The sequence below is a fragment of the Psammomys obesus genome, unplaced genomic scaffold, assembly GCF_907164565.1.
Source record: "Psammomys obesus unplaced genomic scaffold, mPsaObe1.curated_primary_1811, whole genome shotgun sequence".
NCBI classification, from domain to species: Eukaryota; Metazoa; Chordata; class Mammalia; order Rodentia; family Muridae; genus Psammomys; species Psammomys obesus.
Genome location: NW_026596051.1, coordinates 15,508,525 through 15,534,863, shown reverse-complemented (window position 1 = coordinate 15,534,863; position 26,339 = coordinate 15,508,525). Strand labels below are relative to the sequence as shown.

General features: G+C 50.7%; 1 protein-coding gene across 2 annotated transcripts in view; it reads right to left on the bottom strand.

Annotated features, from left to right (window-relative positions):
• Nucleotides 1-26,339, bottom strand: part of Osbp2 (oxysterol binding protein 2) — a 152,940-nt gene that overhangs the window by 54,767 nt on the left and 71,834 nt on the right. The window contains exon 1 of one of the 2 annotated variants that reach the window (XM_055624243.1): nt 14,110-14,166. The exons of the other annotated variant lie outside the window; for it this stretch is intronic. The gene's annotated coding sequence lies outside the window, so the exon portion shown is untranslated. Of the gene's footprint in view, nt 1-14,109; nt 14,167-26,339 lie in introns of those variants that run through there. 2 annotated transcript variants of the gene reach the window in all.

Sequence of the window (26,339 nt, the reverse complement as noted above, 5' to 3'; positions counted from 1 at the left end):
GATGTGGGTTTGTTCTCTCTCTCATACGCCTCGTATGGCTGTGTTTTGAATGAACCCTCTTTTGCAAGGCTGTTTCCAGGGACGGACATGCTGTATGGAGTGCAGAGTGACCCTGGCTGGGTAAGACCACGGTTCAACGGACCTTCCCCAAATCCCTATATGGGCCTTTCCCCCTTTGTGGCTCCCGATGCTCTGTTTGAAACACAAAATACACGCTATCTCAACAACACAGCTAGATAAAACGATTAAAAATCAAACATATGTGTGTGTGTGTGTGTGTGTGTGTGTGTGTGTGTATTTGTGTGTAGGTCAGAGGACAATTTATGAGTTGATTTTCTCCTCCCACCATGGGTTCCAGGGATTAAAGTCAGAGCAGGCTTGGTGACAAGTGTCTTTACCTGCTGAGCCATCTCCCTGGGCCTGAGAAGTCTTTTAAGTGGGGTTAGGAAGCCCAGCTGGAGGTGAGGCAGTGGCTCCCTGCCAGACTCCTGGGGGCTGCTCCTCATGTGCTGTGAGTTGTGCTGGAGAGCACCCCGCTAGAACTATTAAAGCCACTCTTGACAGGGGTCAGGGACTGCCTGCTGTGGATGACTCTGAGACCAGGGGAATGTGACAAGAACCTAGGTCTCCTTCTGGCCCAGTGACTCAATGGGACTTCCAGAGTAACTGCCCATGGGAGTTGATACCCCAAGCCACAAAGACCCATCACTGAGCCCATCACAGCTCCTGGCCTCCAGAGCAGGTAGCGAACCCAGTTTCCTCTTCAACTTGCACAAGATGGGCTGTGGTGTGTGACACTATTTCACTGGAGCCCGTCTGTAAGGAGGAACTCATCTAGGGCTATCCTAGAGCTGATGCTAACCAGGCCTCCCTTTAGCAGGCGTAGTCAACCTTTAAAGTGGTGGCTACCAGCCTCCCACACCCCAGGGCCCCCGAGGCACTCCAGTCTGGGGACTGAGGTCTGCCTGCTCTGGACTGTGACCCTGGCCACAGTCCTGCTGAAGCTGTGAGCTCCGTTCCAGGCCCCTCCCCCGCCCCCACACTGCGTATATCATCTTGACATGAAAGGAAGACGAAGCTGCCCCCCCAGGGGCCTGCCAATCAGAGGTCACTCAAGACTTCTCTGCTCACACCTATGCATCCACATAAATGTGTGGGCTCTATTACAACCAAGCAGAGAGCAAGCGGGCATTTCATCCCACACTCTTGAATCTTGAATCTTCCATGTAAAAGCAATCAAAACCCCTCTACAGACAAAGAAAAGCAATTTAGCATCTGATGTGGTGGTTTTTACTGACTCTAAGACTCACCCTCTGAACAAATCTACATCTATAACAGATCACTTAACTTTGCATGTGCATGTATTATCTAAAGTAGAAACTAGAGATGAAATCAATCCTTTAACAGCAGAAAATGTACACCGGATAGAACGCATTCATATGGCAGGACCCTCATACCAGCTAAAAATGAAATACTGAGCGTGCTCACAACCGAAACCTCAAAAATCCTACACCCAAGTTCAGAATGCCAATGGTTGACCATACTCTTCCATGACTTCCAGGCTAGGGGTTGGTGTCCTGCAGCTCTGAGGGGGTAGGTAGGAGCTAGCCAGACCCCAGGAAGCCATTGGCATAGCCAGTCAACAAACAAAATTAACCACAAGGTTTACTACAAGCTAGGCTGAGGGCCGTTAATGCCACAAAAGAGCTGTTTCTAATCGAGGTATATTAAGTGAAGTTAACTGCCTCTGTGTCTGTTAGGTCAACAAGGTTAAAGAATCCTGATTTTCCCAAGTGGCTGACATTAGACCAAAAACACTCAAGGTAAACAGCAAGTTCCACTCATGGCAGTCTCCAAAAAAAGGTTTCGAGCATCAAAAATGGCAGGCGAGAGGCTAGGGGGCTGCAGAGTCAGGTGGCCCGCAGGCTTCTGGACACTGGGGCAGTTAGACAGGATCACCGTGGGGCGGGGGCAGTCTCTCTCAACTCACCCTGCTCAGACCAAGGTGGCTGCTCCCAGCAGTGAGGACAGGGCCCATGTGGATGGCGCTGCAGTTGTACCAGCACTCGGGGAGCCTACAGGCCCTGAGGTAGTGAGGACCCAGACCGACAGGGTAAGAAATGGGATAGGTGCTGGGGGGTGGGGGGACGCCCATCCCCGACCCCCCTCTCCTGTCCACGATCAGGGGATTGGGTTTTTCTCCTCCCTACCCCCCGAGGTTAATCCACGTCCGCGCATCTCTCGCCGCAGCCCCCTTTCCAAAACCCGCCATGCGCAAAGCCACTGCGGGCGGGGTGCGGGGAAAGGGGTTCCCCGAGGCTCCCCGCGATCCCCACGCCGCGGGCAAGTGACATCAGAGGCTCGCGTGGACCGGTCCTGCCGCAAAGCCCAGCGCGGGGCGTGCGTGCGTGCGTGGCGAGGGGGAGCCCGGCCTCGCGGAGCCGGCGGCACTAACCCTTCTTAAATTTATTCAGGCAGCCGGAGCTGCAGAAGGAGCGCACAGAGGCCGTCTCCCAGCAGCCGCGTCCCTTCATCCCGGCGGCCGGCGGCCTCCGAGCGGCTGGGCGCTACATGGCGCCGGGCCCGGGGCGCGCAGCTCGGAGGGCCGCGGGGCGGAGGCGGCGGCGAGCGCTCGCGGGCTCGGCCGCCCAGACTTGGTCCCTTAACCCCGTCGGCACCGTGCGAACCGAGCAGCCTCCCCGCCTCCTCCCCCGCGAGCCTGCGCCGCCGCCGCCGCCGTGCGACCCCGCGGGCTTCCCGCGGCCACGTCACGTCTGCACGCGAAAAGCCAAGCGAAGGTGCCGCCCCCTGCAGCAGCAGGCTCGCCGGGCGCTGCTGCATTCCAGAGGAAGGGTGCCCTTGAGAAGGGTGCCGGGGCAGGTGGGAAATGGGGTGGAGGGCAGAGCCCGAGGACGATCCCAGGAATCGTCACCTGGGGTGACGATTGGGGTCACCTTCTAACCCCTCCACGGCGGCGCCTGAGGCATCTGTGCCCGGCCACCTGCAGCTACCTGGCCACCTTCGGGAGGAAGGCAACAGGCTGGCCCCCAGGGACTTGAGCTCCTTTAGGCACTTCTGCTACAGAACTGCAGGCATCTGGGGACATCTGCCTCTGCCCAGACCTTTTTGAATGCAAATGCGCCTGGAAGTCTGGTGGGCGTCACAAACCCAGGCGTCCAAATGTGAGCTCCTTGTGGTCCCCTAGAGTTTTCTCCCGACCCTTCCTCCTCCCCTCTCCCACCAGCTACTGCAGGACCCTCCCAGTTGCTCAGCTGAGAAAGCTCGGGGCCATACTTGACTGATCTGCTAAGACCCCTGGGCCAGCGCCTAAAACATGCCGAATCCCACTGTTCCTGTCACTCTGCTCTCTCCGGGACCATAGACCCTTAGAAAGTGTCCCAGAAATCTCCCAGTCTCCACCCTGACTGCTTGCAGTCCACACTCAGTACAACTGCCCAGAGGATCCACATCCACATCAGACTCAAGATCCCCACATATGAAAGCAATTTACTGACGGAGCCATATCACCAGGCCCCAATCTTCCTCCTTTTGAGAGGCCTGCCTGGCTTCCCCACTAGAGGGAGGGACGGTGGTGTGCCCCAGCCTCAGTTTACTGGTGGTTGTTACGGGACGTATGCAGGCAGGGTTAGTTCAGAGCAGGATATGTAGCCACGTGCTCCGAGTGGTGTGGAAGCTGGAAGGATCTGACTAAAAGCAGCGTCTCTGTCCTGAGCTCGGAAGGTCAGGGCAAGAGAACACAGTCCTGTGTGTCTCCTCACACCTAGGCACTCTGGATTACCCGGGGGGTCAGCAAGGAAAGCACATCTAGAAAAGAAAGTGAAGCAGTAAAGAAAAGAGGAGGAAAATAATCCCAGAGTTCTGGGCACATGCACACATGTATTTGAACAAAAGCATGCATACGTTTGCACATTCATGCACTCCTATGCACATACATGAACACGCATGTGCATGCGCACACTGTGCCACCTTTCTGCATCATCATTATTAGCCGTGTCAAAACAGTACCAGGCTCTGCTCATGTAGAATGGGTAGAGGCCAGCCTAGTAGGACAGGTAGCTGGTAATGCTAGCTGAAGCGTCAGGGGTGACCGAGCAGCAAAGTCAAGGGAGCCATTATCACACTCCACTCACCAACAGCACACTGCCAGCCAGGCCCTGATTGCTCAGGCTAGACACCTTTGCTGTAGAGCACAGAGACACTAAAACCCATGTGCACAATACCCAGTGTCCATCCCAGTGATGGAAGCAAGACGAGACACGACACCAGTGTGAAGGCTCTAAGAAGCGACAACGTGGCGGAACAGTGAGTGGCACGGGCATGCCCCACCCTGCAGCCCATCGTGAGGGGTAAGCTGCCTGTCACCACTGGCAGGATGAACAGACGCCCCCTCAGAGCCCGGGTGCAGGGGAACGTCTGTGTTATCAGCCTCACGGATGCCATCTAGACTGACACAGGAAATGACAGCACAGATAAAAACTTATGCTAAACAGCAAAATGCTGGAAGAAAAGGAGCTCACACAACATGCTTGCAACTGATGAGAACTACGAGTAAGCAGAGTTGTTAAAGGAACCGATTTAGAGGCCAATTTCCTGGAATCTAGGCTTCCTTCTCCTCCTGGATCCTTCGTGCCCCACTGGGACTCTAGTTTCCTGCACAGACTGAACTTCCTGAGAATACAGAGTGTGGCCTTATCTCATTGTTCCCAGCTTCCGGTGTGACTCACCGATGAGATCAATGAATTGGTGGCCGAAAGTGGCTTAGTCACTTACCATGAACCCCACCTGGCTGAGTCCATCAAACCCGACCCATCCTGCCCTCCCCAGCTCTCCACTGCTGTCCCTTCAGGTGTGTGCTTCTGATTGCCCACGCCCCCTCACAGCATCCTGCTTCCTCATCCTGGAGGGGGGAAGCCCAGACATGATGGCCACAGCCCTCAAGGCTATAGGGGACTGTGGGGTTACTTTAAGAATGAAGCTTTAAAGAAGCGGTGTTCTAAGAATAACCACACATAGGTGCTGACTACCATTGCCATTAATAAATAGATGACTTTGTGCCAAACCCAAAGAATTAATTCAAAAGCAATTTGTGAGAATGGGTTGCTAGGCAATTAAAATAATGTCTGAGGGGAAACTTTTCAATTTGTCATTGATTATACTAAAGCTTCAAAATTATTATAAGAAAGAATGTGCCACTATGTTTGATGAAAAGGCTGGTGCCTGGGCTGGTTCTGTCCCATGTGCTCGGTACTGTTGGGGCAGCCGAAGAGATGGGCTCCAGCAAGGGGCTGCCAGCCCTGGAAGACAGCCCTCCTGAGCACCAGGAAGCACAGCTGGGGTTAGTGCCACCAGCCAGTTCCAAGGACCCTGGCCACATCAAAGTCTCTATTCCATTGCTCTTGATGATTATTAACCAATGAGTCTTTTACTTGTTGGAGCCTAAATATTCCTTTCACTGACAAGTCCCGGAGGACTGTGTCCACTTGTTTAGTCTTCAATCATTATTACTTTTTTAACGTAAAGAAAGTGATAACAAATACAACTGAAAATACAAATCTATTTCAGAATATTTCCCCTTGGTTGGTTATTAAAGCAACACAAATTAACAGCCTTGATGAGCTTATATTATAACTGCCACAAACTTACTTAGTCATTTACAGGCTAATAATGTCACCATTGAGATTCCTGGGAAGCCTGTATGTTCCTGTCCTGGGATGTAGGGCAATTGGTGGCTTATCCTATAAAGGGATATGATAGCTCATGTAGGGCTGTGTTGCTACTGCTGCCCTAAACTCAACAATCTTGCTCCTGGGACTTCTCCCTGAGGGAATGAACCAAGAGAATCAGAGGCTTTCTGTACAGAGATTCTCACCACATCACTCTTGGAAAAGTCAAAGGCTCAACAGCTGAAGGATAGTGACTCAAACAGGACGAGAATATAATCTCTGTGGACTATTACACAGCCATTACAAAGAGTGGGGAACCGTTAGCTAGAATAGCGGGTAACGAGCAGATCATGAAGTAGCCTGCTAACCTGCCTAATCAGGTGCCTAAGATGGGAAATACAAGAAAGGGAAGGAAAAGAAATACATAACATTCAAAGGCAGGTTTGTGAGCATGGCAACTTGTTTTAAGATTCTAAACACTTTTGACTTTTAGTATAGTATTTCCCACAGTCACAGAATCACACTCAATCAACTGATCAGAGTATCTGAAACCCTTTCCCTAGAGGAGAAACCAGGAAGGAGGAGTCTGAAGATTGTGTGATTTGCTCAGGGAGGGTGAGATACTCTATTAAACTGTGGGTATTGGGACATGGGACAGTGACCAGAGAGCAGGGAGTCAGGACTATGAGTCCCACCTTATGATGCCAGACAGGTCTGGGGGATGGGGGATGGGGAAAGGCTGGATTAAGTTTGCAGCCCACCTGCTGGGTGATTCAATACAAACACAGGAGCCACCCTCAGCCTTGCTTGCCAGATCCTCAGCTCACTGGCTTTGCTAAACCAAATTGGGGCCCCCAATACTAATTTGAACTCCAACCCTAAGAGGACCTAAGGACTAAACTTGGAGCTAAAGGGATTTTTCTAATAGAATGAAGTCATACAGTGGGGCTAACCTACTCTGACAGGTTTCCTAAGAAAGGCAGATGGGATATGGACATACAGAGCCCATTTGGACACAGGGAGAAAGCAAGCCAAGGACAGCGGCCTCAGAAGAAGCCAAGCCTGCTGACACTCTGACCTTGGGCTTCTAGTCTCCAAAAGCGACAGGGAGAGTTTCTGTTGTTTTTAGCTGCCAAGACTGTGGTGTTCTATGACTCCGAGCAGACTAATACAATTTGTTATGCAAAGCCCTGAAGATGTCAGCTCCCTGACCAGGTGGGAGCCAACTTGGGGGGAAATGATCCGCACCAAGGGCAGATGCCAGGCACTCCCAAAGCCTGGCTGAACCACAAAGGTCCAGCTCAATGCTGAGCTTAACTGTCAAATCCCCATGACTTCTGGGAGGAGGGAGCGCGGTGTGGGGAGCCCGGATGTGCAGCTGGTGAAACAGAGGCAAAGAAAGAGAGAGCCACACCTTGGTCCTCTGGGGGTGCAACACATCAAACCTCCGAGCTCCACTTCCCCCGGCATCTTCCAAACCTCTGAGAGATCCTCCAACATAACATTTAGGCATTCGTGGGGCTGCAGTAACAAGTTTGAGAGCAGCCTGGTCTACATAGTGAGTCCTCGTCTAAAACAAATAAACCCCCAAACAAACAAAACAACACAGAGGAAAAAAACCTGAAAAATATACAACAGAAAATATGCAACAAACGAGAATGAGTGATTCCACAGCAGCAGAAACTCCAACTGCCCAAAGGATACCATGGCAACAGATGATTAGCAGCTTCAGAGCACATAGGATTGGCCAACAAACAGATCAAGGCCCACCCAGTCTCAAAGGCATCAAGCCTTTTCGTTCACTGTTTACTTAGTAACAGAGTAAGAAGAATGCCAAGAAAGCTGACAGCCTGAACTGTTGCGAGCTTGCGGGAGTGTGTGTGTGTGCTCGTGAGCGCGCATCTGTCTGTCTCTCTGTCTCTGGGCCTTTGTGTGTGTGAATGTGCATGTGCACGCCATCATGCTGCTGTGGAGGACGAAGAACACCCTGAAAGAGTCAGTTCTCCCCTCCCAACTCAGCCCTGAGGACTGAACTCATCATTAGGCGCAGAGGCAGGCAACCCAACCTGCTGGGCCATTCTGTCAGCCCTCCATCCTCTTGAGGCAGGGTCTCCCACTGAGCTTGGTCTCCTGTCAGCTAAGCTAATCACCTGAGGACCTGCCTGTCTTCACCCTGAGATCCCATGCCCAGCCTTTATGTAGGTGCTAGGAATTCGAAGCCAGGCCTTTATGCTTGCTCAGTGAGCGCCTGGCCCCCTGAACCAGAATACAGGTCCTCTGTATTCTGTGTGGCCTGCAATCTGGTAGTTCCGCCGATATTCATCATGTGCACGCTCGTCACCTGGCGGTTCCACTTCTTGAGAGCCGTGCTAAGTTACCCACAGCCCGCTCTGGAACAGCAACAGTGTAAAGAATCTCAGTCAGCCATCCAAAGGGAAATTAACAAAACCCTGACACCCTGCGGGGCTCTACACCATTATTTTAAGCTGAGATGGATCTATCTGAATGGGCACTTGAGGGTCTTCAAAATACACTGGGGCCAGAGAAAGCAAGGAGTGTGGTTCAATCTAATCTCACAGGTGCACAGGGAGGCAGGTGGGGGAGGGGCACCTGTCCTTCACTGATTTTCGAACTTTTTTTCTTCTTCCAGGTGTTCCACTGTAACAAATCATGTGGCTCTCTTGGGAAGAGAGTGAGCTGGAGGGAGGTGACAAGAGGTGACTAAATTTTGCACCATACATCACAGAATCATTTAACTATTTTACCATGCTATGTTCCTAAGTACATAAAATTTTCACGAACAGTGATAGGGACAAATGGATCATATGAAACCTGCATTTGGGAACAGGAGGGACTGGGGGGGGGTCACATCAGAGAAGCCACCACAACCAGTGCACACAGACAAACCTGGCAGGCAGCAATCAGAGAGGGACTGGATCATTTGGCGCATGCGTGGCACAATCCCCATGAATCGGAGGAGCAGAGCCGCCCATGGCGACGGGCCCTGCAAAGAAGGGACATAACTGCAGGGTCTGATAGACAGGCGAAGAAAGAGGCATCGGGAAAGGCAAAGCATGACAGGTATACTCCCCTGCTCGCTCACTGAGTCTGATGGCCTAGCTGGAAGCCCTGCACAGGTCTGTCATGTCCTGTCACTCATGCTCTTGTGAAATCCCAGCCCCCTGGTGGGTTTTGCTTTTTGTTTTTTTAATTACACGCTCACTGTCCTCTAACCTCCTTGTCCCCCAACACCAGTCAGTGGCAAACCGTCCATCTCCTTTCTCCTCTGTGTCTATATCCATGGCAAGGATCTCTTTCTGTCTTAGTGTCCCATCAGTAGTGGAAGTACAGTCTTCCCCCCACGCTCTAGAACCACCTGTGCACCCTCTGCCAATTGGCTCTAGCATCTTGCCTCTGCTTCTTCATGGCCGTTATGGCTTGGATGTTTGAATGCCTAGTCTCCAGCTGCTTGGAACTGTTTGGGAAGGATTAGGAGGTGTGGTCTCATTGGAAGTAGGTGTGTCACTGAGGGTGGGCTTTGAGGTTTCAAAAGAGCCCACTAGAATCCGTTTCTTTCTGCCTTCTACTTTTTAGGGATTAGGATTTAAACTCTCAGCTACTGCTCCAGCACCATGTCTGCCTGCCTGTTGCCGTGGACTCACCCTCTCGAGCTGTAGGCAAGCCCCCAGTTAAATGGTCCCTTGGTCATGGTATCTCTTCACAGTGATAGAACAGTAACTGAGATGCCACCTTCCCCTCACTGACTGTTCTTTCTGTCTCAGGCACTGGCTGCATGCCCGACGGTTAGTGGCTCTGCTTCCTTTCTCGTGCCCAAATGCAACCAATCCCAGAGTCCTTCAAAGTCATTAGTGAATCCAGCTGGATCAGCTGCACCCTCCTGGTCACTTCCAGGGCCTCAGTTTGCATGTTCCCCTTCATGCTATCCTCTGGGTTTCCATGGGGACAATTTAGTGAAAACCTCATTTCTCCCTGCCGCTTCCCTGCCATAGCTCCTGGTGCCAACAACTGACAGTTTAGCCTCAAACCCATTTGTATATTTCAGTCTCTAAAAGCTATGCCTTGTGCAAGAAATCCAAAGTCAAGGTGGCAGTAGGGCTGTGCTCCCCTCAAATGCTTTAGGCATGGATTCCTTGCTTCTTCTGGTTTCTGGTGGCCTCAGGAATTCCCTGGCATGTGAGCCATTCTAATCCTGCCTTGGTTTCCCCTCCTGTGTCCTTGTACGGTGTTCTTGTGTGTGTGTAGGTGCCTGTGTGTATCCTTGGAGGTTGTCTTGTAGCTTGTTCTTCCTGTGTGTGTTACATGTGTGTGATAAATGTACATCTGTGTTCTTGTATAGTGTGCTTGCTTATGTGTGTAAATGTGTCCATGAATGTAGGCATGTGTGTGTGTGTCTGTGTATGTGTCCCTATAGTGTTCTCATGTGTGTATACTGTGGTTGCATATGTGTATGTGTGAATGAACATGTGTGTTTCTGTCAAACTGCAATAGAAACCTGAATGGCTTTGCCATAAAGATAACATCTGCAGAGACCTTCTTTTCCCACAGAAAGTCCCACTCACAAGTACAGGGCTTTAGGACATAATGCAGCCCAGAGGACTCACGTAGGCATCACTCATGTAGCCTGGTACTGCACTTGATACATAGCAAGACCCTGGTACCCATGAATGGCCACCCAAGCAAAGTGATGAGATCTGAGCAGGGGAAAAAGTGGTTTAGAGAGGGCGGGTTGGCCCTGGTGGAGTCGAGGCAGGGAACCCTGCCTTGGGACAGAGGACAGAGAGCAAGGTGCGCTGGAGGCCCGGCTCTCTGCAGCATGGGTTCCAGGGTTGGCCTGCAGAAAGGTGCTCCCAGAGGTGGGAGCCAGCAGGGGAAGGCTTTTCAGGAAAAATGGGGACAAGAACAGAATCTGTTCCGGAAACATTGCACACAAGGCCAGTGTCAGAGGAGTCCCGAGAGGGAAGGTGGCCAGGTGCAAAATAAACCATCACCCTTGATGAGGAATCAGGGCTGTGGCAGCATGGCCTGGGAGAATGAGCACAATTCAAAGAAAATGTGACAGGAGAAGGGACAGGGCCTGGCTGCAGGTGGCGAGAGGAAGAAGGAATGAGACTTACAGGAGGCCTCGGGGGCTAGGGCTCAGGCTGGAGACACAGAAGGTGGGGCCTGGTACCCGAAAATGCAGCCCAGGGAAGTCTTAAAGGGAGGTGCGGGCCTAACACCGTGAACAGCACTCAGTTAGGAAAGCAGGCTCCTGGTAGGTGTGTTTGTTAAGTAGCCACTGGGGCTGTGTATGCAAGGGAACTATGAGAGATCCACTTTGTATAGAGTTCATTTGTCATGTCTCTTTACATGAATACCTGGTGCCCCAGCTCTTCGCAGCAACTCTTTTATGTTAGGATTAGATAAAAGGATCTAGAATCTCAACTGGATAACCTTTGCAGGACCTCATCATCCCTGGAATCAAATTCAGTGCCCATGGTGAATGGGCTCCCCAGGCTGGGAGCCAGCAGAGGGAGGCCATCTGGCTCGTGGCATCTATGCAGACGCCCCACGCAGGTGCCTGGACTTAAGCTTCTCCCACAGAGCCGCTAGCGTCACCCAGGCTTGCTACAGAAGTGCTGAGGTGCAGCACAGTAGGAGAGGCTCCCATCAATGGAGCCCTGGCAGGAGACAGCTTGCTCCCACAGCGGCCATCAGGCCTGCCTGCACCCAGCTGGAACACCGGCACCTCAGTGTGAGGTGAGGACGGTATTATGCACCTGGACACAGGGTGTGACTCTGGCGTGCCTCTTTGGATCATGAGCTGTGTGGGGTCCTCTCACCATGCCTGACAGGCACGTGTGAGAGTTAGACTTTGGACTTCTGCGACCAAGCCACTCCGGCTCTTTCCCCCACCATAAAGATGGCAATGGTTCTCAACTCCCAGCTAGTTTCCAACTGAGCTGCTTCAGAATGCAGCTGGCGCCCAGCGTTAGCTGCTATTGCCCATGGGGACAGGCAACGTTCCTGGATGACAGCTGACTAGAGGGCAGGCCCTACCTCCTCCAGGCCTGGACCAGGCTATCCCGGGTTAGCTGCTGAGGCCATTCTTGGGCCTCACAAATTTGAACATTTAAAAACAAACAAACAAACAAACAAATAAATACAGATCTGAACACACGTGAGTCCCTCTAATACTGGTGGACACAGACTGTGGGGGAGATATTAAGAATACTACTGAAGGTCTGCGTGCCAAGCTGGCGCTGCGACTGTGCCCTCCAGGTCAGCGTTGCTTTCTCCACTTCACAAGCCGTGAACCTGAAGCACAGAAGGGCAACCCAGGGTCAACTGCTTTCACCAAAATAAAGTTGGTCCGACTCGCTGTACCTCATTATCTTTTGCCTTGAGGTATGCAGCAGGAAGATTCAGCTCTTGTTCCTCATGCACTTTGTCTAAGTGTGTGTATGGCGCATTCATAACATAAGCAACAAAAAGAGCATTTGCAAAACATCATGTGAACTGGGTCTAGGCCTGGGTGTCACCAGGTGTCAGCTATAGGACGTAGTAACCCTCAAGTGGAACCTCCTTCAGTTACAGAGAAGATACGAGCCTGCTTTAATTATTAAGGAGGTTTTAAGTTGTTCAGAGTATGGGTAAAAATAGGTAGCCTGATTACGTTACAGATATGCAGCATGCTAAAAATATACCCGCACCCCTCAACTTCATCTAACTATGGCAAACTTTTTGGCTACGAAGGTAAATTTTTGGAACAAAGGACAGGCAAAGCTTAAGTACACTGTTTCCCTAAAACAGAAGCAATGCCTACTGGCCTGCCAGCATAGCTCTGGACTTCTTATTTTATGAAACATGCCAGCAAGGACATCAGAGTACAGTCATGAGTCAGCCATCCTTCCAAAGAATCATTCTCTAACAGGGTTCATTCATCCAGCCAAAAAAAAAAAAAAAACAAGCTAGTGGGGGAGTGGGGGGGGAAGACAACTCTGAGGTGAGGTAGAAAGAAGTGATAAGAAAAATGTATATGGAGAACATATATCATCTTTCCTACCTCGTGACCTTTTCTTTCTACAAAACACCAGTGACAGGCGAGTGGTACCTGGGTACCCAGCGGTCTGCTTAATCAAGCACTGCTACATTCTTGGCATGCATTTCCACAGCGCTGTAGCACGACTGCAGTTCACACTGACCCCCAAACCTGTGTATCGCTTCATACATCTTCACCACCTCCTTCCATCGGCACCGCCGAGCACCCGGTGACCCAAGGCACATGCCCACCAGAGTCCTTCCGGATACACGCAGCCTAGGCTAGGCTACACAGAACAAAACAACATCGTCTACCAGGTGAACCCACCAAGATCCACTGTGTCAGAGCAGGCACCTCACACGGTTTGAGATTTAACATAAATCTCTGAGGCCTCAGGGTAGGGTCCCTTCACCTCTACCCAGTCCTTTACCCCCCCCCAACATACCAAAAGCCCCTTGTCTAGGCAATAACCCCCAGCGGCCCACCCACCCAGCTCAAGGAGTTACCAGGTCTGCCTGACCTTGCCAGGTGATGGAGATGGGGACGGACTGCTGGTAGGAGCGAAGGCAGAGGTGACCCATCAAGTTTAAACACATCTCCCCCTTCAGCGGATGGCTCAAGGCAGGAGGGGCCAGCTTTAAGGGCTGAGGAGGCCCTAAGGCTCCTCTGGCTGGGTAGTTTCCCAGAGTGACCTCAAACTGCTTACTCAGAGGCACACAGGCAGGCTGGAAAGGGCTTTTCCTGTGACAGCCACCACTGGAGTTTCAAACCCCCCTCTCCGTGCCGGGAAAACACACACACACACACACACACACACACACACACACACACACACACGCACATCTGCCTGAGAAGAGCTCACAACTCTCAGGTGCATGGACAGACACTGTCCTCACCCGTGAAGCCATGCTGACTGCACCTCAGGCATGTAGGGAGAGGAGAGGAAGGTGGTAAAGGGCTCTACTTCTCTCTTGCAGCCTCAGTGAAGGCTGAAGCTCATTGCCTTCCTTTACTAAAAGATGGCTGGTCTCTATCTAGGCTGAATTCCAGTGCTTGGGCTTCCCAGAGCCAGTCCCTAGCACGAAGAGGGGAAGGTGTCTCCCTTGGGACATCAGCCTGGGCAGAGTCCTCTCCATGGCTGAACTGCTGGCTGCACCTAAGGTGAGAAATGCCTCCTCCTGTCCCAACTCCTGGCTAAATCCTTTGTCCCTCGCGTGAGGGCAAAGGGGCCTCGACCCAAGACTGGGGCTAGTGTAGGGGCAGAGCTTTGAGCCCCCCTGGCTGCTATCAGCTAGGGCTGGAAAAGGCAAAGGTAGCTCAAGCAGCCGGCCGGCTGGCCGCCCCAGGACCCTCCTGCCCAGCCCGGTCAGCCCGCCAACTCACCCCAGGGAGGGGCTCTCCGGAGTGGATGTGGATCCGGCCCCGGGGCCGCGGGGGCTCGGGCAGCCGCCGCCTTCCCGCGGCGCTCTCAGCGCGTCCCGGTGCTATGCCGGCTGCCGCCGAGCTGAGCCCGCGAGGAGGGCGGTGCTGGGGTTGGAGATGCGCTGCGCCCGGGGCCCGCCTCCCCGCCGCGCCCGCCGCTTCAGCACCGCGGACAGCGGCCAGTCCCGCGCACCGGCGGCCTTGCCCGGAGGCCCGCGCCACCCGCGCCACCCGCGCCCGGGCCCCAGGCACCGCGCTGGACAAAGGCTAGCTCTCGTGGAGGGATGTGCGAGGTTGGCGAAAGCGCAGCTCAGCCTCTTAAAGCGCACCGGTGCGGTCGGGAATCCGACCCGGCGCCCAGGGTGCTATCTGGGCACAATCGAGACGGGGGAGTGGGGGGTGGGGTGGGGGAGGGAGGCTGGCCCCTCGCGTGGGTCCAGCGTGGGAGGGGCCCAGAGAAGGTCCGTGCTCAAGCCCTCACCTCTCCGCTATCAGATGTTCTGGAGCTGTCTTGTGAACTAGAGGTTAGGATAGGGGGTGTTGGGGTTCCATCAGGTCTGCAATTGCGCACTCCTTTCCACCCACCGCCCCATCCTTGGTGTCAATCAGCCAACAGATGGGACCGCTAGAGCTTGGTGACATCACCCAGAGCCACTTCCACGTTGTTTTCCATTTCTGCTAAAATCCCTTCTGCTGTTCCTCGTTCGCAGCCAGAAGTCCCCGGATGAGATGGAGGTGTCCTTCTGACCGGGCTTCTGACACAGAGCAGCAACCTGACCCTCGGCCTCCCTGGTTTCTCCCCTGGGATGGGTAGGGGCTCTTCTGGCTCCAAGCCTGAAGAAACTCAACCAGTCTAGAGAACCCACAGTAAGTGGTGACCGAGGCCCCACCCTCTTCTGGCTTCTCCTAAGCCTTCCAGAATCGAGGTGAGGAGACCTCTTCCTTCCCTGAACTAAATTGGCAACTCTTGCCTAATTCTTTTTACAGCACAATTTATTTATTTTTTCTCTCGTTAGTTAAAATCCAGAAACATTTTTATTTTTACCTCTGGCCCGCTTCCCCGCCCCTCATCTGAACGGGGAAGACGGAACACAGCAACATGAAAGTCTAGGTTTATAAATCCAATCCAAGCTCCTGCCCGATGGATGGGGAAGCGGTGCCAGGCAGGAGCGCTTTCACAAGGAAGAAGACTATACCGCGCTTTAAAAAGAGAAGGAACCTGCTCTTGGGAACCTTTTCGTCCTAGGTTGCCTCATTCAGCCTTGGCGTGAGGGTTTAGCCTACTCTTGTTATGCTGTTTGGTTGGTACCCCTGGGAGGCCTGCTCTTTTCTGAAGAGAAATGGAGGAGCAGTGGATGGGGGAGGGGTACAACACCAGGAAGGGAGTGGTGGAGGAGCAGAAAGGGAACAGGAAGGAGTGGAGAGTGGGGAGGTTTCGGTCCGGATGTATTGTATGAGAGATGAATAAAGAACAAACAACAACAACAAAACAAAAGAGATGGAACCACTAACTCTTAGAAAATTAATTACCCTTCTTTTTCTTTTTTTTTAAATAATGTACTGTCAACACCCAGAAGGAAGAAATTAACGTTGCCCAGAGTAGCAGGTCCCATGGGCTTCCTACTGCAGTCAGTACAGACCTGTAGAGCGTAGGGTACCAAGTGGACACGGCGTCCAAGTCTTTCTTTGTGCATGCCTCATTTGGAATGGGATGTCAGGAGGATTTTGTGACAACGATCCCTTCAATTTAGCTTTGTCTAATCTGTGGCAGGCTCAGCATTTCCCAGCATGTCTGCATTCTCATATCAGAGACCAGTGAGGGCCCCAGAAAGGCTCACTTTCACATACATGCATTCGTGCATGCATGCGTGTATGCACAAGCATGTATTGTTGGCGTGCACATGCATACACGCTCACTCACACGTACACATGCACACACAAATAAAGGCTAAAAACTTCTCTTCCTACACCTACACTGGGCTCCAAAAGGTTCAAGATTCAAAACAGAAAAACCCAAGCATAGCAAGATTTTAAATGTCTGGTTAGTCCATTACTTTCTGCTTCTGGAAAAGCTTAAAAACTACAACACACACACATCACTGATTCTCACCCACAGCGCTGCACCAGGCCCTCTTCCTCCTTCAGCCCCTTGCAAGGGTGGGAGTGGAGGAGATGGAGGTCCTTTGACCTTCTCTCTGGACACATCAAGGTGGGCAGACAGGGATTATCAGTGATGCTGACAAGCAGTGAGCCATGCCTACCCGAGCAGACAATACCACCATCTTCTCCACAGATGTGCTAAAGCCAAGTCAATCCACAGTTGGCTGCCCCAGCCCTGCTGCTTCACTTCCGTTATGCCCCGGGCCATAAGCATATCCACAGATCATCCCCCTACCCCCAACACACACACAGTCAATGCCCCCCCAGCCCACCCCTTCCTTCTGTTCCCAGTGCTCCTCTCTCTGAGCTCCCCGTCCCATCTAATCCCCTTAGGATGTTCTACAGGAGTCCAGATCCTCTGCTTTGGTGGAGGCGAGAAGGCTCCCACCCAAGAGCATCATAGAACCACTGAGTTGTGCTGAGTACTTCTCCAGTGAGCAGACTGGGGATCGCAGAATTTGGAAAGTACTTTGGGACTCCCATCTGATGCTTTTTCTGGCCACCACTATCCTCCCTTCACTTCCAGCCCACACCCTGTCAAGTCAACCTAAAGGAGGCAGTCTGGAGCAGGTCTGTCTCCTGGTAGGCAGGGAAGAGAGAACTTCCAAACTTACAGAAAGCACACAGGTACCAAGCAGGACCCTTCCAGTAACTACAAACAAAATGTCATAGCAAAGAGAACCCACGAGACTGACAGAACGGCCTTCCTGTACCCTTGTCATGCCTCAAAGCCACAAGTGTGGTCAGTGACTACAGGAGCAGTGAGAGGGACAAGTGAGTCACATCAATTTCCTGTGGCTCCAAAAGGCTTTTGTGATGTTCATAAAAGCTTTGGCTGATGCGATGCTACTCTTGGAAGAGAGCTCTGCCAGCTCGACAAGCTTGGGAAGGGTCATAAGTGATATGAACACATCAAACTGCTCTCTGTGCATCAGTGTCCATATCTATAACAAGAAGACATAAGATTGGTTTATTTCTGCCACACCTTTCAGCTTTTGCAGCTCAATGCCTTGGGGACTGTGGAGCTAACTGAGTCAGTGAAGTGCTTGCTGTCCAGGCAACAGAACCTGAATTCAATCCTTAGCACCCAAAGCTGGGAATGGGGTTTGCGCTTATAATCCTAGCACCAAGGAGGTGGAGACAGGCAAATCCCTGGGGCTCAGTGGCCAGCCAGCCAGCCTAGCCAAATGTTAGGTCTCAGTGGGAGATGTCTCAGAAAATGAGGTGGCTGGCACTCCTACAATGCCCGAGATTGACTTCTGGCCTACGCAGGAATATATGTGCACGTGTGAGTGTGCGTGTGTTCCTGTATGCAAGCAAGGCTGCAGTGAAAACACGGAACTAGACCACTCCATGCGTGGAAAGAATGGTTTGGGGAACTTCAGATCTGCCGTGGTTATCTCCAGGGGTGCTGAGCAAATGGCGAAAGGTGGTCAAACCCTTGCCAGTGTTGGGTGTTATGGAAGAGGGAGTCTAAACTGGAACAGCCTAGAAGTTGAGCGTAGCTGTGGGAGAGCTGTGCGATACAGAAGACCTTGGGAGCTAGCATGGGGGTCTTACATGTGTGTGACAGGCGCTAATCAGGAAGTAGATGATCCATTTGCTTGAGGGGGGAGAAGATATGGGAGATAGGGGTTGTGGTGGTTTGTATGAGAATGTCCCCCATAGATTATTATATTTGAATGCTTAGTCACCAGGGAGTAACATTGTTTGAAAGGATTAGGAGGTGTGTGTGGTCTTGCTGGAGCAAGTGTGTCACTGAGGATGGGGGTTGAGCTTTCAAAAGCCCCAGCCAAGCCCAGTGCCTCTATCTACAGAATCAGGATGTAGCTCTCAACTACTCCAGCACCCTATTCCCACTGTGACAACAGTGAACTGTATCTCGGAAACTGTGAGCCCCCAATCACATGTATAATGCAAGTTTTGGTTTCTTTGTAAACTCAGTTATGTTATGTTATGTAAATGTGTTTTTGTTTTAATCCCAAGTGTGGGATTTTAGTTTGGGCTTTAGTTTGCCCTCACCTGTTAATTGTCTCCCACAGGGCATGATCTTGGCCAGCTGGTAATGGCCTGCCCCATGAAGCATGGAAAGGGGTGTGGTCTAGGACTCCGACGATATAAATATGAGAGCTGAGAAAGAGAAGTGTGTCATAGGGTGTGGGGTTGGCTGTGGTGAGTTGCAGTTTGGAGAGACCGGAAAGAAGGACGGTGTGGCAGTTTGGAGAAAGCAATGCTTCGGGGTGCAGCATCTTGGAGAAGACTGCTGGCTGCATTTGCTGTTGACAGAGATTGGTATAGCCCTAAAATAACCCCTCGACCCTAAACATCTTGGAGAAATAAAGGGGTCTGGGTGCCCTCTCCCCACTAAATTTCACTCTCCTACTAAAGTTGGGAGGTTGGAAAGGAGGTTGAGAACCTAAATACCCCAAATAAAGTAGAGTTACAAAAATGAGTGCCACACAAATGCTTTTGTAAGAGTTGTCTTGGTCGTGGTGTCTCTTCATAGCAACAGAACGGGGAGCAGGGTAATGCTGGGACAGGCCTGACCATACTGCTTATTGGAGGAATGTAGACTTTGGAACTTTGGATTAGGAAAGCAGTTGAAGGCTTTAATCAAGGCTTAATGGGCCGTACTAGTAGTAGCATAAAAGATGGTGCCCTCTATGTCCTCGTCAAGAGGTTTCAGAGAAAAATTAGTATTTGGCCGATAGACCATTCTTGTGATATTTTTGAAAAGAATGTGGCTGCTTGCAACCCTTGTCCAAAAACTCTGCCTGAAGCTAAGTTGAACAGTTTGGGCTAATGACATTGGCAGAGGAAATTTCAAGTCGGCTTAGTATTGAATGTATCTTGTGGCTCTTAGTGGTCATGTTCATGCACAAAAAAGGAACAAGAAAAAAAATATAAAATGTACAGTTTGCAGAGAAAAGGAGCCTGAGGAAGTGTAATGCAGCTAAGTCCAGTTCTCAATTAGATGAATTTTTTTTTAATTTTTTTAAAATTTGATGCCAAATGGAATAAAGCAAGTGGTGACCCACCCAGCTGAGCTTTCAACCTGGCCAAAGGAATTAAAGAAAAGCTTAAGCACTGAAGAAAACTGTGGAAAACAGAAAGCTGATGAAAATATATTTGAATGAGGCCAAGTTCCAGCCCCAGCAAGCAGCAGAATGTGGCAGCACCAGTCACATGTTTCTGGCTTTAGAGTGAAGGATCCAAGAGGATCTCCCTCCTCAGCTAAGGAAAGCTGCTGAGCCAAGGCATGGGTCGGGTGTTCTTGCAGAGGGACTGTGAGGGTGAACTCTGGATTTCCTTAGAGCCCTGAAGATGTTGGAGATGTCTGAGCCACAGAATACCTGCCAAGGAGAGCTGATGATGGAGTGGGCCCAGCCCAAGAGAAAGAAGTATGCTGCCACCAAGAAAGCTGAAAATAGTTGATCTGGAGACTGCTTTGATCTCCAACATGGCGATGTTGAGTTTGAAAATTTCCCTGATGGTTTTTGGTCTTACTCTGGTCCAGTATTTCCTCACCATGCTCCCTTTCCTCCTTTTGGAATGGTAATGTATATCCTGTGCCACTGTATGTTGGAAGTATGTGATCTGCTTTTTTATTTTTAATTTACAGATGATGGCAGTTAAGGGTTTGCCTTGAGTCTCAGAAGAAACTCTGAACTTTTAAACAGTGTTGAGACTGTGAAAGACTACGAGGACTTTTGAAGTTGGACTGAGTACAGTTTTGCACTATGATATGGCTGTAAGCCTAGGGGGGGCCAGGGAGTGGAGTGTGCTTGTTTGGATAACTATGGCCCTGCAGGCTCACAGATTTGAATGCTCTGAGCCTGTGGGAGGCTTTGAACAGGGAGCGGCACTGCTTGAGAAAGAACAGGAGGTGCGGCCTTGCTGGATGAAGTGTGTCTCTGGGGATGAGCTTAGAGGTTTCAAAAGCCCTTGCCAGGCCCAGTGTCTCTCTCTTCCTGCTGCCTGCAGATCAGGATGTCCAACTCTAAGCCACTTCCCCAGCACGCCTGCCATGCCTGCTCTCATGCTCCCTGGATAATGGACTAACCCTCTGAAACTGTAAGCAAGCCCTCATTAAATGGTGTGTCCCTTCCTGGCAGTAGAGCACTGACTAAACCAGTGGGTAGAAAGGTTTGCTACTGAACCTGAAAAACTTAGTTCAATTCCTCCCAGAACCCACAGAACAGAAGGAGAAGACTGACTCCTCAGATTTGTTTATTGGACCTTCACACATGTGCTGTGGAATGTCTGTGTGTGTTCATGCTTGCACATGCACAAATACACATACCCCGAAATAAATTCAACTTTTAAGTGGGCAAACAACCTGAGCAGACCACGTGCTAGCCATATATAAGTGGTTGATAAGCATGTGAAAAGATGTTCAGCTTCACTAAGGCCAGGAATACAAGTCAGAAGCACAGTGGGTGTCACACACACCTATTACCATGGCTGCTAAACCAGATGAGGGCCAGCGCTGGGGACAATCTGGAGAATCTGGGACTCCTATGTTGGTGGAAATGGAAAATGGTGCAGCTGCTGTATCTTGATTCCTGAAAACCGTTACCCTGTGACCCCGGCAGTTACATAAATATACTCAAGGGAACTGATATACCTGTACTCAAGGGCTAGAGAAGTACCAGTGTCCAGGGCAGTGTGGTTCACAGAGCTGACATGCTGAGGAAACCCAGCATACATGGCCAGGTAAGGGGGAAAGAAAATGTGACATGTGCCTACGATGGAGCACTATTCAGCCTTTAAAAGGAAGAAAATTCTGGCACATTTTATAACACAGATGAACCTTGGGGACATGACACCAGGAGAGAGAAATCAGTCACAAGATGATACTGGATGATTCACTCATATGAAGTTCTAGGAGAAGGCAAATCCACAGAGGGAAGTAGATGGTAGAATGGTGGCTGGCAGGACACTGGGAGAGGCAATGGGAAGTCACTAGTTAACGGGCCCAGACTTTCAGTTTTTCAAGACAGAACAAGTTCTGGGGGTAGGTGGAGGCGAAAGCTGCCCAAGATATCAAGGTCCTGAATGCCACTGCACTTGTACACTTAAAGATCGTTAAGATGACTGGCCCTTGATGGTGGCTGAGGGAGGAGGAGTCATTTGTTGTCGGGGATGTGGCCGCTAGTAGGTTGGAAAATGAGGACATGAAGGGGGAGGGGGCGGTGGAGAGTGGATACAACCAACGCACGTCATATGTGTGTGTAAAACTGTCAAGGAATACATGAAAGTATAAAAATAGTGAAGATGGTAGCTTTTATATTTGCGTAGTTACATCTTTGCATGTCCATGTACGTGTGGTATTCATGCCTGTGCATATGCGTTGGTGTGTGGGCACGAGCGTGTGCAGGCCAGATGTCAGGTGTAGCCCCCAGTCTCTGCCTTACGCACTGGGCAGCGTCTGCCGCTGAGCTGGAACTCTGGCTCAGCCATTCCTCCAGTGCGGGATGCCTAGGTTGGCGCCACACCTCCGCTATCGTGAGCTGGTCTTTGAGAACTGGAGGCTTCACCACCCTGTTTATTTACTGGGTTGATAGTTGAGTGTTAAATCTAAAACACGGCAGGAGAAAAACAAGTCCATGTTCAGAACTTTAAAAAGAGCCAAATGCCGTGGCACAGGCTTGCCATCCCAGCACTCAATGAGGCCGAGACAAGAGGGCTCTTAACTGCAAGGACAGCGTGGGTTCACACTGTTCTTAAAAGGAAGAAAAGGGGCTGGAGAGATGGCTCAGTGGTTAGGAGCACTGGCTGCTCTTCCAGAGGACCTGGGTTTGATTCCCAGCACCTACACAGCAGCTTACAATTGTCTATAACTTCAATTCCAAGGGATCTAATGCATTCTTCTGGCTTCACACACACACACACACACACACACACACACACACACACACACGTATAAACACTCACACATAGAATAAGTTTAATTTTTGAAAGTTGAAATAAAGATGTTTTCAGACAAAACAAGATGAAAAGCAGACCTCACTGCCAGTAGACATGATCCCAAGAACTACTAAGAGCTCCCAGAGTAATGAAAATGATCTCAGGCAATCTGCACAGCAATGGAGAAGGGGATAATGATGATAAACTGTTTAAAATACAGCTAAAAACAAGTAAATATTGAGCCTATACGGCGCTGATTAGGAGCAGAGACGTAGCCCAGTGGTGGAGAGCTTGCAGGGCTCTGGGTCCCACCCCCAACACCACCCCCAACAGAATGAAACTGAACTAGAGCTTTGTGGGACTCAGCCTTGCAACAACAGGAGGAGCCAGACGACAGGGGGAACGGAACCTGCCGAGACAACCTTAAATCACTCAAAAGGAAGCAAGATAACAATTAAGGTAGAATGAAATATATCAAAGATTCAGACTGTAAAACCCTACTAAAAAATAATATAAAATTAAAACTAATAGAGGAGAAAATGAAATTGTTAAAATGCCGGTTAATAATTTTAAATATTAGACAGAAGGCAATAGGGATGGGATTTCCTCCCTTTTTAAGGCTGAATATGGCCTCTTGAGTAGTGGCTCTCAACCTTCTGAATGCTGCGACCCTTTAATACAGTTCCTCTTGTTGTGGTGACCCCCAACCATAAAATTATTTCTGTTGCTACTCCATAACTGTAATTTTGCTACCGTTAGGAATTGTGATGTAAATAGTTTTGGAGATAGAGATTTGCCAAAGGGGTCGTGGCCCACGGGTTGATAATTGCTGCTCTATGTGGATGTGAGTAGTCCCAGCCTTTGGTTTTCAGGTCACATGGTGACCAGGATGGAGCAGAGGACAGGGAGTCAGGCAGATCTGATTTTTGCAGCTGACTGGCTCTGTCTGCTAGAAGATTGGTGTCTGGACAAGCACGGCACCGTAGGCTCACATGGTAGCGTGGGCCTCAGCGTGACTCCCACATGTGCCCTACCCGGCCTTCAGGGTTCTGGAGCAGAAGCCACCCAAGGCCTCTGTCCCCAGACTGTTCACTTTGGCCCAGCACACAAGAAGAGGAACCAAAACCCCCAGCAGCCACCAGTCAACTTGTAGCTTTATAAATCATGTTGCCAGAGAGCACACTTCACAAACATTCAACAAGTCTCTGTTTATCTGACTCCAAAGCCCTGAGCTGGGGGAAGCTGGCTGGGAATGACTCATGCCTGGAAGCAATGGCTGATGGAGCCCCAGAGAGGATTCAATAGGAGGCGAGAATGCAGACTTATGTATGGACGTGGGAGTGGGGGTCTGCAGGCAGCTTCGCAGAAAGGCTACAAGCTCAGTTCCTTCCACAGCTGCTGGCAAGTCCAGCACCGTTCCCCTCACCAGCTGCTTCCTCACCGGCTGCTTCCTCACCGGCTGCTTCTCCATCAGGTGCTTCCCCACCAGCTGCTTGTTTTTGTTTGTTTGTTTTTCAAGACAGGGTTTCTCTGTGTAGCCTTGGCTGTCCTGGACTTGCTCTGTAGAGCAGGCTGGCCTCAAACTCACAGACATCCACCTGCCTCTGCCTCCATGAGTGCTGGGATTAAAGGTGTGTGCCATCACACCCAGCTGGCAAGTAGGTTCCTAATCAAGGCATTTAACTAAAGGCTCCACAAATGGCCACTGGTAGAGTCCCCTGTCTTGCTGCTTGGCCCAGCCAAGGCTCCCAGCCATTCTGCAGCCCATTGCTCCTTACCCACACAGAATTAAAGTCACTGTGTTTCTCATGGTTAGAGACCAGATGGAGTAACCCCCTCCAGTCCCCAGTTGTTGAGCTCTTTCCCCTGAAGACAAGTAGCATATGAAATGGGGCTCCTGGCCTGCATGTGAGATCCTGAGAAACAGATCTTAAAAGCTTATCTTGAAGAGAGTTGCTAGAAATCTCAGAGCAGCAACAAAGTAGAAGTTTGGGAGTGAAGAGGCAAAAGCGTGGCAGGCAAAAGTGCAAAAGTGTGGCCCTTTCTCCTGAAGCCCTAAAGTTAGAGCAAACTCACAGAAAAGCTTATCAAGGGCTGCAGAGATGGCTCAGCAGTTTCAAGGGCACTGTCTGCTCTTCCATCACCGGCATAGTGGCTCACAACCATCTGAAATTCCAGTACAAGAGGACCCAACGCCTTCTGGCCTTTGTGGCCAGTAGACCATGCCCATCCACATAAAAATGAACAATTAAAGACAGACAAACAGATAAAAACTTATCTGCCTTCGGGTGGCCCTTCACCATATTCGCCACACTCAGCAAATTTCCACACCTCCAGAAAGTTTCACCTTAGGAAGTACACCCACACATATTTAAATATGTATCTTAAAAAAAAAAAAAAAGATGTAGTTGGCCATATCTCTCTAAGGCTGCCTTTTGACTGTAGCTTACATGCTACTGAAAAGCTGCCTGAGAGGCTCTAGGCCCTCACATATGAGAGCAAACAAACACATAAACACACACGTGCACACACATGCATGCATATGTGCGTATATACATGCGCCTACACACACCCAAATGCGCGCATATTTCAAATCCACCCCCATATTGAGGTCTGCTGGAATTCTGGAGACCAGCCTGGAGCCACTGGCTTTGTCTTCTTGCCTGTCTCCCTCTAAACTACGTTGGAGGATGTTTGCACGAATTGGCAAGCATTCCGATCTTTGTGCGCAGCACAAGCTATAGCTCCCGCCTGTCAAACTTCTCCTAGCTTCCCTCTGCTCTCAAATGTAAGCAGAGGCAGTGTCATACACTGTTAGGGCTGCCTAGCCAAAGCCTTTCTTGCACCTGGGCGTTCCTGTCAATGGTGAAACTGGAGAAGAGCCAACCATAGCTATTTATGCCTTCTACCCCCCTACGACCCAAGGTACGCACATCCAGTTGTCATCTGCCTCCTGGTTTTCCTTCTGCGGCCCATCATTTTGTTGAATGGGCACAGAGACCCTTGCTTTTCCCAGATACTGGCCACTAGGCACAAGAGAAAGTGGCACATGACAGCACATTTCCAGTGAGGCTCATATCCCGGTCTGCGATAGCACAGCACAAAACAGAGCTGCTATCTAAATGAGAACTGTTCGTTCCGGCGGAGGAGCCAAGTCTGTGCGGCTGTTTGTAGAGAGCATCCATCCTGCCCAAGGCTCTCGGGGCAGAGCGTAAGCCACTGGCATTGATGTCTGTAAAGATTGTACTACGTCTGTCACCTAAGCCACCTCCCTCTCTAGGGCCTGTGATGGAGTCAGCAGGACTGGCAAATGCCTGGTGCTGACCCGTCCAGCCATACTGAGCTGGTCCGGGGCTCTTTGGGTCTTTGGTTTCCATGAGCTCTGCAAGATGTCTTTTCTTTCTGCAAGTCCCTGGGCTGAGTGGGCAGGGCTGATGCTGAGGCAAGCTCACCTGTGTTAGCGACTGGCACCTGGGGGGGAAAGGTGTGGCTCTGGGAGGAGGCAGCTGCCTGAGCCACCCACAAGCTTCTGAATGCACACTGGATATGGCCCCACCTGAATGCCTCTCCTCCTCCGGTCAGGGTGTAACTTTCTCCCAAGCCCTCTCTCTGAACCTTTGAGTCCAGGACCCGGCGATCCATCAAGGAGAACCTTCCATTCAAGTGAGCTGAGCAGTTCTTCTCAACAGGATGCAAACACAGGCAGTTCTCACGCCTCTACACCGGAAGCAAGCATTCCCTGCTCATCCTTCCGCAGGGACTCGGGCTCTGAGACGGCCAACATGTTAGTCGGGGCACTAACTGCACTTGGGCTAATGCCCAGCAATTTTTTGCCTGTTTGTTGTGACTCATGTAGATTAGTTCTAAAGCTATTTTTTAAAAAAAATAAATAAACGATCTGCCCTCTGTGAAGCCCTGAAGCCGACACAACTTATTAATTAACACAGTTGCTGGCTCTCAAGACTCATCACGCCAAAGCTCCTGTGATAATCTGATTTCCCATGTAATTGTCACAGCTCCGCAAGTCTGAGCCACACTGAAATCACCAGACTGAATCACACAAAGGCCTGGGCTGGTTTACCAGGTACACCATTAACTCAAGGCCCCAGTGAAAGGCAAGT